General features: G+C 44.2%; 24 non-coding genes across 24 annotated transcripts; all 24 read right to left on the bottom strand.

Moving 5' to 3' along the window:
* Positions 1-208: 208 nt before the first annotated feature.
* LOC133012730 (U6 spliceosomal RNA) lies at positions 209-315 on the bottom strand. The gene has a single exon (XR_009681170.1). It is a non-coding gene; the product is annotated as a U6 spliceosomal RNA (small nuclear RNA).
* Positions 316-602: 287 nt separating this feature from the next.
* LOC133012866 (U6 spliceosomal RNA) lies at positions 603-709 on the bottom strand. Its single transcript, XR_009681298.1, has one exon. It is a non-coding gene; the product is annotated as a U6 spliceosomal RNA (small nuclear RNA).
* A 295-nt stretch (positions 710-1,004) lies between these two features.
* On the bottom strand, positions 1,005-1,111 carry LOC133012504 (U6 spliceosomal RNA). The gene has a single exon (XR_009680959.1). It is a non-coding gene; the product is annotated as a U6 spliceosomal RNA (small nuclear RNA).
* A 296-nt stretch (positions 1,112-1,407) lies between these two features.
* On the bottom strand, positions 1,408-1,514 carry LOC133012903 (U6 spliceosomal RNA). The gene has a single exon (XR_009681333.1). It is a non-coding gene; the product is annotated as a U6 spliceosomal RNA (small nuclear RNA).
* A 294-nt stretch (positions 1,515-1,808) lies between these two features.
* On the bottom strand, positions 1,809-1,915 carry LOC133012887 (U6 spliceosomal RNA). The gene has a single exon (XR_009681318.1). It is a non-coding gene; the product is annotated as a U6 spliceosomal RNA (small nuclear RNA).
* A 295-nt stretch (positions 1,916-2,210) lies between these two features.
* Positions 2,211-2,317, bottom strand: LOC133012729 (U6 spliceosomal RNA). The gene has a single exon (XR_009681169.1). It is a non-coding gene; the product is annotated as a U6 spliceosomal RNA (small nuclear RNA).
* Positions 2,318-2,604: 287 nt separating this feature from the next.
* Positions 2,605-2,711, bottom strand: LOC133012865 (U6 spliceosomal RNA). Its single transcript, XR_009681297.1, has one exon. It is a non-coding gene; the product is annotated as a U6 spliceosomal RNA (small nuclear RNA).
* Positions 2,712-3,006: 295 nt separating this feature from the next.
* Positions 3,007-3,113, bottom strand: LOC133012503 (U6 spliceosomal RNA). The gene has a single exon (XR_009680958.1). It is a non-coding gene; the product is annotated as a U6 spliceosomal RNA (small nuclear RNA).
* A 296-nt stretch (positions 3,114-3,409) lies between these two features.
* On the bottom strand, positions 3,410-3,516 carry LOC133012936 (U6 spliceosomal RNA). Its single transcript, XR_009681364.1, has one exon. It is a non-coding gene; the product is annotated as a U6 spliceosomal RNA (small nuclear RNA).
* Positions 3,517-3,810: 294 nt separating this feature from the next.
* On the bottom strand, positions 3,811-3,917 carry LOC133012864 (U6 spliceosomal RNA). Its single transcript, XR_009681296.1, has one exon. It is a non-coding gene; the product is annotated as a U6 spliceosomal RNA (small nuclear RNA).
* Positions 3,918-4,212: 295 nt separating this feature from the next.
* On the bottom strand, positions 4,213-4,319 carry LOC133012901 (U6 spliceosomal RNA). Its single transcript, XR_009681331.1, has one exon. It is a non-coding gene; the product is annotated as a U6 spliceosomal RNA (small nuclear RNA).
* A 296-nt stretch (positions 4,320-4,615) lies between these two features.
* Positions 4,616-4,722, bottom strand: LOC133012959 (U6 spliceosomal RNA). Its single transcript, XR_009681386.1, has one exon. It is a non-coding gene; the product is annotated as a U6 spliceosomal RNA (small nuclear RNA).
* A 295-nt stretch (positions 4,723-5,017) lies between these two features.
* LOC133012987 (U6 spliceosomal RNA) lies at positions 5,018-5,124 on the bottom strand. Its single transcript, XR_009681411.1, has one exon. It is a non-coding gene; the product is annotated as a U6 spliceosomal RNA (small nuclear RNA).
* A 295-nt stretch (positions 5,125-5,419) lies between these two features.
* On the bottom strand, positions 5,420-5,526 carry LOC133012501 (U6 spliceosomal RNA). Its single transcript, XR_009680956.1, has one exon. It is a non-coding gene; the product is annotated as a U6 spliceosomal RNA (small nuclear RNA).
* A 297-nt stretch (positions 5,527-5,823) lies between these two features.
* Positions 5,824-5,930, bottom strand: LOC133012500 (U6 spliceosomal RNA). The gene has a single exon (XR_009680955.1). It is a non-coding gene; the product is annotated as a U6 spliceosomal RNA (small nuclear RNA).
* A 296-nt stretch (positions 5,931-6,226) lies between these two features.
* Positions 6,227-6,333, bottom strand: LOC133012411 (U6 spliceosomal RNA). The gene has a single exon (XR_009680872.1). It is a non-coding gene; the product is annotated as a U6 spliceosomal RNA (small nuclear RNA).
* Positions 6,334-6,628: 295 nt separating this feature from the next.
* LOC133012499 (U6 spliceosomal RNA) lies at positions 6,629-6,735 on the bottom strand. The gene has a single exon (XR_009680954.1). It is a non-coding gene; the product is annotated as a U6 spliceosomal RNA (small nuclear RNA).
* A 297-nt stretch (positions 6,736-7,032) lies between these two features.
* Positions 7,033-7,139, bottom strand: LOC133012415 (U6 spliceosomal RNA). The gene has a single exon (XR_009680875.1). It is a non-coding gene; the product is annotated as a U6 spliceosomal RNA (small nuclear RNA).
* Positions 7,140-7,434: 295 nt separating this feature from the next.
* Positions 7,435-7,541, bottom strand: LOC133012990 (U6 spliceosomal RNA). Its single transcript, XR_009681414.1, has one exon. It is a non-coding gene; the product is annotated as a U6 spliceosomal RNA (small nuclear RNA).
* Positions 7,542-7,834: 293 nt separating this feature from the next.
* On the bottom strand, positions 7,835-7,941 carry LOC133012426 (U6 spliceosomal RNA). The gene has a single exon (XR_009680886.1). It is a non-coding gene; the product is annotated as a U6 spliceosomal RNA (small nuclear RNA).
* Positions 7,942-8,235: 294 nt separating this feature from the next.
* On the bottom strand, positions 8,236-8,342 carry LOC133012863 (U6 spliceosomal RNA). Its single transcript, XR_009681295.1, has one exon. It is a non-coding gene; the product is annotated as a U6 spliceosomal RNA (small nuclear RNA).
* Positions 8,343-8,637: 295 nt separating this feature from the next.
* On the bottom strand, positions 8,638-8,744 carry LOC133012498 (U6 spliceosomal RNA). Its single transcript, XR_009680953.1, has one exon. It is a non-coding gene; the product is annotated as a U6 spliceosomal RNA (small nuclear RNA).
* A 296-nt stretch (positions 8,745-9,040) lies between these two features.
* On the bottom strand, positions 9,041-9,147 carry LOC133012935 (U6 spliceosomal RNA). Its single transcript, XR_009681363.1, has one exon. It is a non-coding gene; the product is annotated as a U6 spliceosomal RNA (small nuclear RNA).
* Positions 9,148-9,441: 294 nt separating this feature from the next.
* On the bottom strand, positions 9,442-9,548 carry LOC133012862 (U6 spliceosomal RNA). The gene has a single exon (XR_009681294.1). It is a non-coding gene; the product is annotated as a U6 spliceosomal RNA (small nuclear RNA).
* Positions 9,549-9,574: the final 26 nt, after the last annotated feature.

The raw sequence follows: 9,574 nt of genomic DNA, 5'->3' as shown, positions 1-9,574 counted from the left end.
TTTGGTCACACCCATTGTGGGAAATATGGTTTCGCATTACTGGCCTCGCTCTAACGATCACCGATACATTAAAAATGGCTACAAATCCTTCCAGTTTGTACCTGTGAATTCATAAAGTGGCTCAGAGTAAAGCCTCCTGGAACACAGATAAGCAGAAGATTCCTAGAAAAGGATGAAAGTAGCCTTGTGCCAAAGTCATTTTTGGACCAAAATATGGAAACGCTTCACGAATTTGCGTGTCATCCTTTCGCAGGGGCCATGCTAATCTTCTCTGTATCGTATCCAATTTATTATATGTACTGCCGGAGCAAGTACAGGTGTTTCCCTGCAGTGGTGCCTGTATATTCCCCCATCAGGTGAGTGGACCCTTTGCTACGGTCAAAAAAGGAAGGAGGCTAAACTTTGGTCACACCCATTGTGGGAAATATGGTTTCGCATCACTGGCCTCTCTCTAACGATACATTGAAAATGGCTACAAATCCGTCCAGTTTGTACCGTGTGAATTCATAAAGAGGCTCAGAGTAAAGCCTCCTGGAACACAGATAAGCGGAAGATTCCTAGAAAAGGATGAAGTAGCCTTGTGCCAAAGTCATTTTTGGACCAAAATATGGAAACGCTTCAGGAATTTTCGTGTCATCCTTTCGCAGGGGCCATGCTAATCTTCTCTGTATCGTATCCAATTTATTATATGTACTGCTGAAGCAAGTACAGGTTTTTCCCTGCAGTGGTGCCTGTATATTCCCCCATCAGGTGAGTGGACCCTTTGCTACGGTCAAAAAAGGAAGGAGGCTAAACTTTGGTCACACCCATTGTGGGAAATATGGTTTCGCATCACTGGCCTCTCTCTAACGATCACCGGTACATTGAAAATGGCTACAAATCCTTCCAGTTTGTACCGTGTGAATTCATAAAGAGGCTCAGAGTAAAGCCTCCTGGAACACAGATGAGTGGAAGATTCCTAGAAAAGGAGGAAAGTAGCCTTGTGCCAAAGTCATTTTTGGACCAAAATATGGAAACGCTTCACGAATTTGCGTGTCATCCTTTCGCAGGGGCCATGCTAATCTTCTCTGTATCGTATCCAATTTATTATATGTACTGCCGAAGCAAGTACAGGTTTTTCCCTGCAGTGGTGCCTGTATATATTCCCCCATCAGGTGAGTGGACCCTTTGCTACGGTCAAAAAAGGAAGGAGGCTAAACTTTGGTCACATCCATTGTGGGACATATGGTTTCGCATTACTGGCCTCGCTCTAACGATCACCGATACATTAAAAATGGCTACAAATCCTTCCAGTTTGTACCTGTGAATTCATAAAGAGGCTCAGAGTAAAGCCTCCTGGAACACAGATAAGCAGAAGATTCCTAGAAAAGGATGAAAGTAGCCTTGTGCCAAAGTCATGTTTGGACCAAAATATGGAAACGCTTCACGAATTTGCGTGTCATCCTTTCGCAGGGGCCATGCTAATCTTCTCTGTATCATATCCGATTTATTATATGTACTGCCGAAGCAAGTACAGGTTTTTCCCTGCAGTGGTGCCTGTATATTCCCCCATCAGGTGAGTGGACCCTTTGCTACGGTCAAAAAAGGAAGGAGGCTAAACTTTGGTCACACCCATTGTGGGAAATATGGTTTCGCATTACTGGCCTCTCTCTAACGATCACTGATACATTAAAAATGGCTACAAATCCTTCCAGTTTGTACCTGTGAATTCATAAAGAGGCTCAGAGTAAAGCCTCCTGGAACACAGATAAGCGGAAGATTCCTAGAAAAGGATTAAAGTAGCCTTGTGACAAAGTCATTTTTGGACCAAAATATGGAAACGCTTCACGAATTTGCGTGTCATCCTTTCGCAGGGGCCATGCTAATCTTCTCTGTATCGTATCCAATTTATTATATGTACTGCCGGAGCAAATACAGCTGTTGCCCTGCAGTGGTGCCTGTATATTCCCCCATCAGGTGAGTGGAACCTTTGCTACGGTCAAAAAAGGAAGGAGGCTAAACTTTGGTCACACCCATTGTGGGAAATATGGTTTCGCATCACTGGCCTCTCTCTAACGATCACCGATACATTGAAAATGGCTACAAATCCTTCCAGTTTGTACCGTGTGAATTCTTAAAGAGGCTCAGAGTAAAGTCTCCTGGAACACAGACAAGCGGAAGAGTCCTAGAAAAGGATGAAAGTAGCCTTGTGCCAAAGTCATTTTTGGACCAAAATATGGAAACGCTTCACGAATTTGCGTGTCATCCTTTCGCAGGGGCCATGCTAATCTTCTCTGTATCGTATCCAATTTATTATATGTACTGCCGGAGCAAGTACAGGTGTTTCCCTGCAGTGGTGCCTGTATATTCCCCCATCAGGTGAGTGGACCCTTTGCTACGGTCAAAAAAGGAAGGAGGCTAAACTTTGGTCACACCCATTGTGGGAAATATGGTTTCGCATCACTGGCCTCTCTCTAACGATACATTGAAAATGGCTACAAATCCGTCCAGTTTGTACCGTGTGAATTCATAAAGAGGCTCAGAGTAAAGCCTCCTGGAACACAGATAAGCGGAAGATTCCTAGAAAAGGATGAAGTAGCCTTGTGCCAAAGTCATTTTTGGACCAAAATATGGAAACGCTTCAGGAATTTTCGTGTCATCCTTTCGCAGGGGCCATGCTAATCTTCTCTGTATCGTATCCAATTTATTATATGTACTGCTGAAGCAAGTACAGGTTTTTCCCTGCAGTGGTGCCTGTATATTCCCCCATCAGGTGAGTGGACCCTTTGCTACGGTCAAAAAAGGAAGGAGGCTAAACTTTGGTCACACCCATTGTGGGAAATATGGTTTCGCATCACTGGCCTCTCTCTAACGATCACCGGTACATTGAAAATGGCTACAAATCCTTCCAGTTTGTACCGTGTGAATTCATAAAGAGGCTCAGAGTAAAGCCTCCTGGAACACAGATGAGTGGAAGATTCCTAGAAAAGGAGGAAAGTAGCCTTGTGCCAAAGTCATTTTTGGACCAAAATATGGAAACGCTTCACGAATTTGCGTGTCATCCTTTCGCAGGGGCCATGCTAATCTTCTCTGTATCGTATCCAATTTATTATATGTACTGCCGAAGCAAGTACAGGTTTTTCCCTGCAGTGGTGCCTGTATATATTCCCCCATCAGGTGAGTGGACCCTTTGCTACGGTCAAAAAAGGAAGGAGGCTAAACTTTGGTCACATCCATTGTGGGACATATGGTTTCGCATTACTGGCCTCGCTCTAACGATCACCGATACATTAAAAATGGCTACAAATCCTTCCAGTTTGTACCTGTGAATTCATAAAGTGGCTCAGAGTAAAGCCTCCTGGAACACAGATAAGCAGAAGATTCCTAGAAAAGGATGAAAGTAGCCTTGTGCCAAAGTCATTTTTGGACCAAAATATGGAAACGCTTCACGAATTTGCGTGTCATTCTTTCGCAGGGGCCATGCTAATCTTCTCTGTATCGTATCCAATTTATTATATGTACTGCCGGAGCAAGTACAGGTGTTTCCCTGCAGTGGTGCCTGTATATTCCCCCATCAGGTGAGTGGACCCTTTGCTACGGTCAAAAAAGGAAGGAGGCTAAACTTTGGTCACACCCATTGTGGGAAATATGGTTTCGCATCACTGGCCTCTCTCTAACGATCACCGATACATTGAAAATGGCTACAAATCCGTCCAGTTTGTACCGGGTGAATTCATAAAGAGGCTCAGAGTAAAGCCTCCTGGAACACAGATAAGCGGAAGATTCCTAGAAAAGGATGAAGTAGCCTTGTGCCAAAGTCATTTTTGGACCAAAATATGGAAACGCTTCAGGAATTTTCGTGTCATCCTTTCGCAGGGGCCATGCTAATCTTCTCTGTATCGTATCCAATTTATTATATGTACTGCTGAAGCAAGTACAGGTTTTTCCCTGCAGTGGTGCCTGTATATTCCCCCATCAGGTGAGTGGACCCTTTGCTACGGTCAAAAAAGGAAGGAGGCTAAACTTTGGTCACACCCATTGTGGGAAATATGGTTTCGCATCACTGGCCTCTCTCTAACGATCACCGGTACATTGAAAATGGCTACAAATCCTTCCAGTTTGTACCGTGTGAATTCATAAAGAGGCTCAGAGTAAAGCCTCCTGGAACACAGATGAGTGGAAGATTCCTAGAAAAGGAGGAAAGTAGCCTTGTGCCAAAGTCATGTTTGGACCAAAATATGGAAACGCTTCACGAATTTGCGTGTCATCCTTTCGCAGGGGCCATGCTAATCTTCTCTGTATCATATCCGATTTATTATATGTACTGCCGAAGCAAGTACAGGTTTTTCCCTGGAGTGGTGCCTGTATATATTCCCCCATCAGGTGAGTGGACCCTTTGCTACGGTCAAAAAAGGAAGGAGGCTAAACTTTGGTCACACCCATTGTGGGAAATATGGTTTCGCATCACTGGCCTCTCTCTAACGATCACTGATACATTAAAAATGGCTACAAATCCTTCCAGTTTGTACCTGTGAATTCATAAAGAGGCTCAGAGTAAAGCCTCCTGGAACACAGATAAGCGGAAGATTCCTAGAAAAGGATTAAAGTAGCCTTGTGACAAAGTCATTTTTGGACCAAAATATGGAAACGCTTCACGAATTTGCGTGTCATCCTTTCGCAGGGGTCATGCTAATCTTCTCTGTATCGTATCCAATTTATTATATGTACTGCCGGAGCAAATACAGCTGTTGCCCTGCAGTGGTGCCTGTATATTCCCCCATCAGGTGAGTGGACCCTTTGCTACGGTCAAAAAAGGAAGGAGGCTAAACTTTGGTCACACCCATTGTGGGAAATATGGTTTCGCATCACTGGCCTCTCTCTAACGATCACCGATACATTGAAAATGGCTACAAATCCTTCCAGTTTGTACCGTGTGAATTCTTAAAGAGGCTCAGAGTAAAGTCTCCTGGAACACAGACAAGCGGAAGAGTCCTAGAAAAGGATGAAAGTAGCCTTGTGCCAAAGTCATTTTTGGACCAAAATATGGAAACGCTTCACGAATTTGCGTGTCATGCTTTCGCAGGGGCCATGCTAATCTTCTCTGTATCGTATCCAATTTATTATATGTACTGCCGGAGGAAGTACAGGTGTTTCCCTGCAGTGGTGCCTGTATATAATCCCCCATCAGGTGAGTGGACCCTTTGCTACGGTCAAAAAAGGAAGGAGGCTAAACTTTGGTCACACCCATTGTGGGAAATATGGTTTCACATCACTGGCCTCTCTCTAACGATCACGATGCATTGAAAATGGCTACAAATCCGTCCAGGTTGTACCGTGTGAATTCATAAAGAGGCTCAGAGTAAAGCCTCCTGGAACACAGATAAGCGGAAGATTCCTAGAAAAGGATGAAGTAGCCTTGTGCCAAAGTCATTTTTGGACCAAAATATGGAAACGCTTCACGAATTTGCGTGTCATCCTTTCGCAGGGGCCATGCTAATCTTCTCTGTATCGTATCCAATTTATTATATGTACTGCCGAAGCAAGTACAGGTTTTTCCCTGCAATGGTGCCTGTATATAAACCCCCATCAGGTGAGTGGACCCTTTGCTACGAACAAAAAAGGAAGGAGGCTAAACTTTGGTCACACCCATTGTGGAAAATATGGTTTCGCATCACTGGCCTCTCTCTAACGATCACCGATACATTGAAAATGGCTACAAATCTGTCCAGTTTGTACCGTGTGAATTCATAAAGAGGCTCAGAGTAAAGCCTCCTGGAACACAGATAAGTGGAAGATTCCTAGAAAAGGAGGAAAGTAGCCTTGTGCCAAAGTCATTTTTGGACCAAAATATGGAAACGCTTCACGAATTTGCGTGTCATCCTTTCGCAGGGGCCATGCTAATCTTCTCTGTATCGTATCCAATTTATTATATGTACTGCCGAAGCAAGTACAGGTTTTTCCCTGCAGTGGTGCCTGTATATATTCCCCCATCAGGTGAGTGGACCCTTTGCTACGGTCAAAAAAGGAAGGAGGCTAAACTTTGGTCACACCCATTGTGGGAAATATGGTTTCGCATCACTGGCCTCTCTCTAACGATCACCGATACATTGAAAATGGCTACAAATCCGTCCAGTTTGTACCGTGTGAATTCATAAAGAGGCTCAGAGTAAAGCCTCCTGGAACACAGATAAGCGGAAGATTCCTAGAAAAGGATGAAGTAGCCTTGTGCCAAAGTCATTTTTGGACCAAAATATGGAAACGCTTCAGGAATTTTCGTGTCATCCTTTCGCAGGGGCCATGCTAATCTTCTATGTATCGTATCCAATTTATTATATGTACTGCTGAAGCAAGTACAGGTTTTTCCCTGCAGTGGTGCCTGTATATTCCCCCATCAGGTGAGTGGACCCTTTGCTACGGTCAAAAAAGGAAGGAGGCTAAACTTTGGTCACACCCATTGTGGGAAATATGGTTTCGCATCACTGGCCTCTCTCTAACGATCACCGGTACATTGAAAATGGCTACAAATCCTTCCCGTTTGTACCGTGTGAATTCATAAAGAGGCTCAGAGTACAGCCTCCTGGAACACAGATAAGTGGAAGATTCCTAGAAAAGGAGGAAAGTAGCCTTGTGCCAAAGTCATTTTTGGACCAAAATATGGAAACGCTTCACGAATTTGCGTGTCATCCTTTCGCAGGGGCCATGCTAATCTTCTCTGTATCGTATCCAATTTATTATATGTACTGCCGAAGCAAGTACAGGTTTTTCCCTGCAGTGGTGCCTGTATATATTCCCCCATCAGGTGAGTGGACCCTTTGCTACGGTCAAAAAAGGAAGGAGGCTAAACTTTGGTCACATCCATTGTGGGACATATGGTTTCGCATTACTGGCCTCGCTCTAACGATCACCGATACATTAAAAATGGCTACAAATCCTTCCAGTTTGTACCTGTGAATTCATAAAGTGGCTCAGAGTAAAGCCTCCTGGAACACAGATAAGCAGAAGATTCCTAGAAAAGGATGAAAGTAGCCTTGTGCCAAAGTCATTTTTGGACCAAAATATGGAAACGCCTTCACGAATTTGCGTGTCATCTTTTCGCAGGGGCCATGCTAATCTTCTCTGTATCGTATCCAATTTATTATATGTACTGCTGAAGCAAGTACAGGTTTTTCCCTGCAGTGGTGCCTGTATATTCCCCCATCAGGTGAGTGGACCCTTTGCTACGGTCAAAAAAGGAAGGAGGCTAAACTTTGGTCACACCCATTGTGGGAAATATGGTTTTGCATCACTGGCCTCTCTCTAACGATCACCGATACATTGAAAATGGCTACAAATCCTTCCAGTTTGTACCGTGTGAATTCTTAAAGAGGCTCAGAGTAAAGTCTCCTGGAACACAGATAAGCGGAAGAGTCCTAGAAAAGGATGAAAGTAGCCTTGTGCCAAAGTCATTTTTGGACCAAAATATGGAAACGCTTCACGAATTTGCGTGTCATGCTTTCGCAGGGGCCATGCTAATCTTCTCTGTATCGTATCCAATTTATTATATGTACTGCCGGAGCAAGTACAGGTGTTTCCCTGCAGTGGTGCCTGTATTTTCCCCCATCAGGTGAGTGGACCCTTTGCTACGGTCAAAAAAGGAAGGAGGCTAAACTTTGGTCACACCCATTGTGGGAAATATGGTTTCACATCACTGGCCTCTCTCTAACGATCACGATGCATTGAAAATGGCTACAAATCCGTCCAGGTTGTACCGTGTGAATTCATAAAGAGGCTCAGAGTAAAGCCTCCTGGAACACAGATAATCGGAAGATTCCTAGAAAAGGATGAAGTAGCCTTGTGACAAAGTCATTTTTGGACCAAAATATGGAAACGCTTCACGAATTTGCGTGTCATTCTTTCGCAGGGGCCATGCTATTCTTCTCTGTATCGTATCCAATTTATTATATGTACTGCCGGAGCAAGTACAGGTGTTTCCCTGCAGTGGTGCCTGTATATTCCCCCATCAGGTGAGTGGACCCTTTGCTACGGTCAAAAAAGGAAGGAGGCTAAACTTTGGTCACACCCATTGTGGGAAATATGGTTTCGCATCACTGGCCTCTCTCTAACGATCACCGATACATTGAAAATGGCTACAAATCCGTCCAGTTTGTACCGGGTGAATTCATAAAGAGGCTCAGAGTAAAGCCTCCTGGAACACAGATAAGCGGAAGATTCCTAGAAAAGGATGAAGTAGCCTTGTGCCAAAGTCATTTTTGGACCAAAATATGGAAACGCTTCAGGAATTTTCGTGTCATCCTTTCGCAGGGGCCATGCTAATCTTCTCTGTATCGTATCCAATTTATTATATGTACTGCTGAAGCAAGTACAGGTTTTTCCCTGCAGTGGTGCCTGTATATTCCCCCATCAGGTGAGTGGACCCTTTGCTACGGTCAAAAAAGGAAGGAGGCTAAACTTTGGTCACACCCATTGTGGGAAATATGGTTTCGCATCACTGGCCTCTCTCTAACGATCACCGGTACATTGAAAATGGCTACAAATCCTTCCAGTTTGTACCGTGTGAATTCATAAAGAGGCTCAGAGTAAAGCCTCCTGGAACACAGATGAGTGGAAGATTCCTAGAAAAGGAGGAAAGTAGCCTTGTGCCAAAGTCATTTTTGGACCAAAATATGGAAACGCTTCACGAATTTGCGTGTCATCCTTTCGCAGGGGCCATGCTAATCTTCTCTGTATCGTATCCAATTTATTATATGTACTGCCGAAGCAAGTACAGGTTTTTCCCTGCAGTGGTGCCTGTATATATTCCCCCATCAGGTGAGTGGACCCTTTGCTACGGTCAAAAAAGGAAGGAGGCTAAACTTTGGTCACATCCATTGTGGGACATATGGTTTCGCATTACTGGCCTCGCTCTAACGATCACCGATACATTAAAAATGGCTACAAATCCTTCCAGTTTGTACCTGTGAATTCATAAAGTGGCTCAGAGTAAAGCCTCCTGGAACACAGATAAGCAGAAGATTCCTAGAAAAGGATGAAAGTAGCCTTGTGCCAAAGTCATTTTTGGACCAAAATATGGAAACGCTTCACGAATTTGCGTGTCATTCTTTCGCAGGGGCCATGCTAATCTTCTCTGTATCGTATCCAATTTATTATATGTACTGCCGGAGCAAGTACAGGTGTTTCCCTGCAGTGGTGCCTGTATATTCCCCCATCAGGTGAGTGGACCCTTTGCTACGGTCAAAAAAGGAAGGAGGCTAAACTTTGGTCACACCCATTGTGGGAAATATGGTTTCGCATCACTGGCCTCTCTCTAACGATCACCGATACATTGAAAATGGCAACAAATCCGTCCAGTTTGTACCGGGTGAATTCATAAAGAGGCTCAGAGTAAAGCCTCCTGGAACACAGATAAGCGGAAGATTCCTAGAAAAGGATGAAGTAGCCTTGTGCCAAAGTCATTTTTGGACCAAAATATGGAAACGCTTCAGGAATTTTCGTGTCATCCTTTCGCAGGGGCCATGCTAATCTTCTCTGTATCGTATCCAATTTATTATATGTACTGCTGAAGCAAGTACAGGTTTTTCCCTGCAGTGGTGCCCGT

Source organism: Limanda limanda, chromosome 10, assembly GCF_963576545.1.
Source record: "Limanda limanda chromosome 10, fLimLim1.1, whole genome shotgun sequence".
In the NCBI taxonomy this organism is placed as follows: domain Eukaryota; kingdom Metazoa; phylum Chordata; class Actinopteri; order Pleuronectiformes; family Pleuronectidae; genus Limanda; species Limanda limanda.
This window is presented reverse-complemented; position numbering and strand designations above follow the sequence as displayed.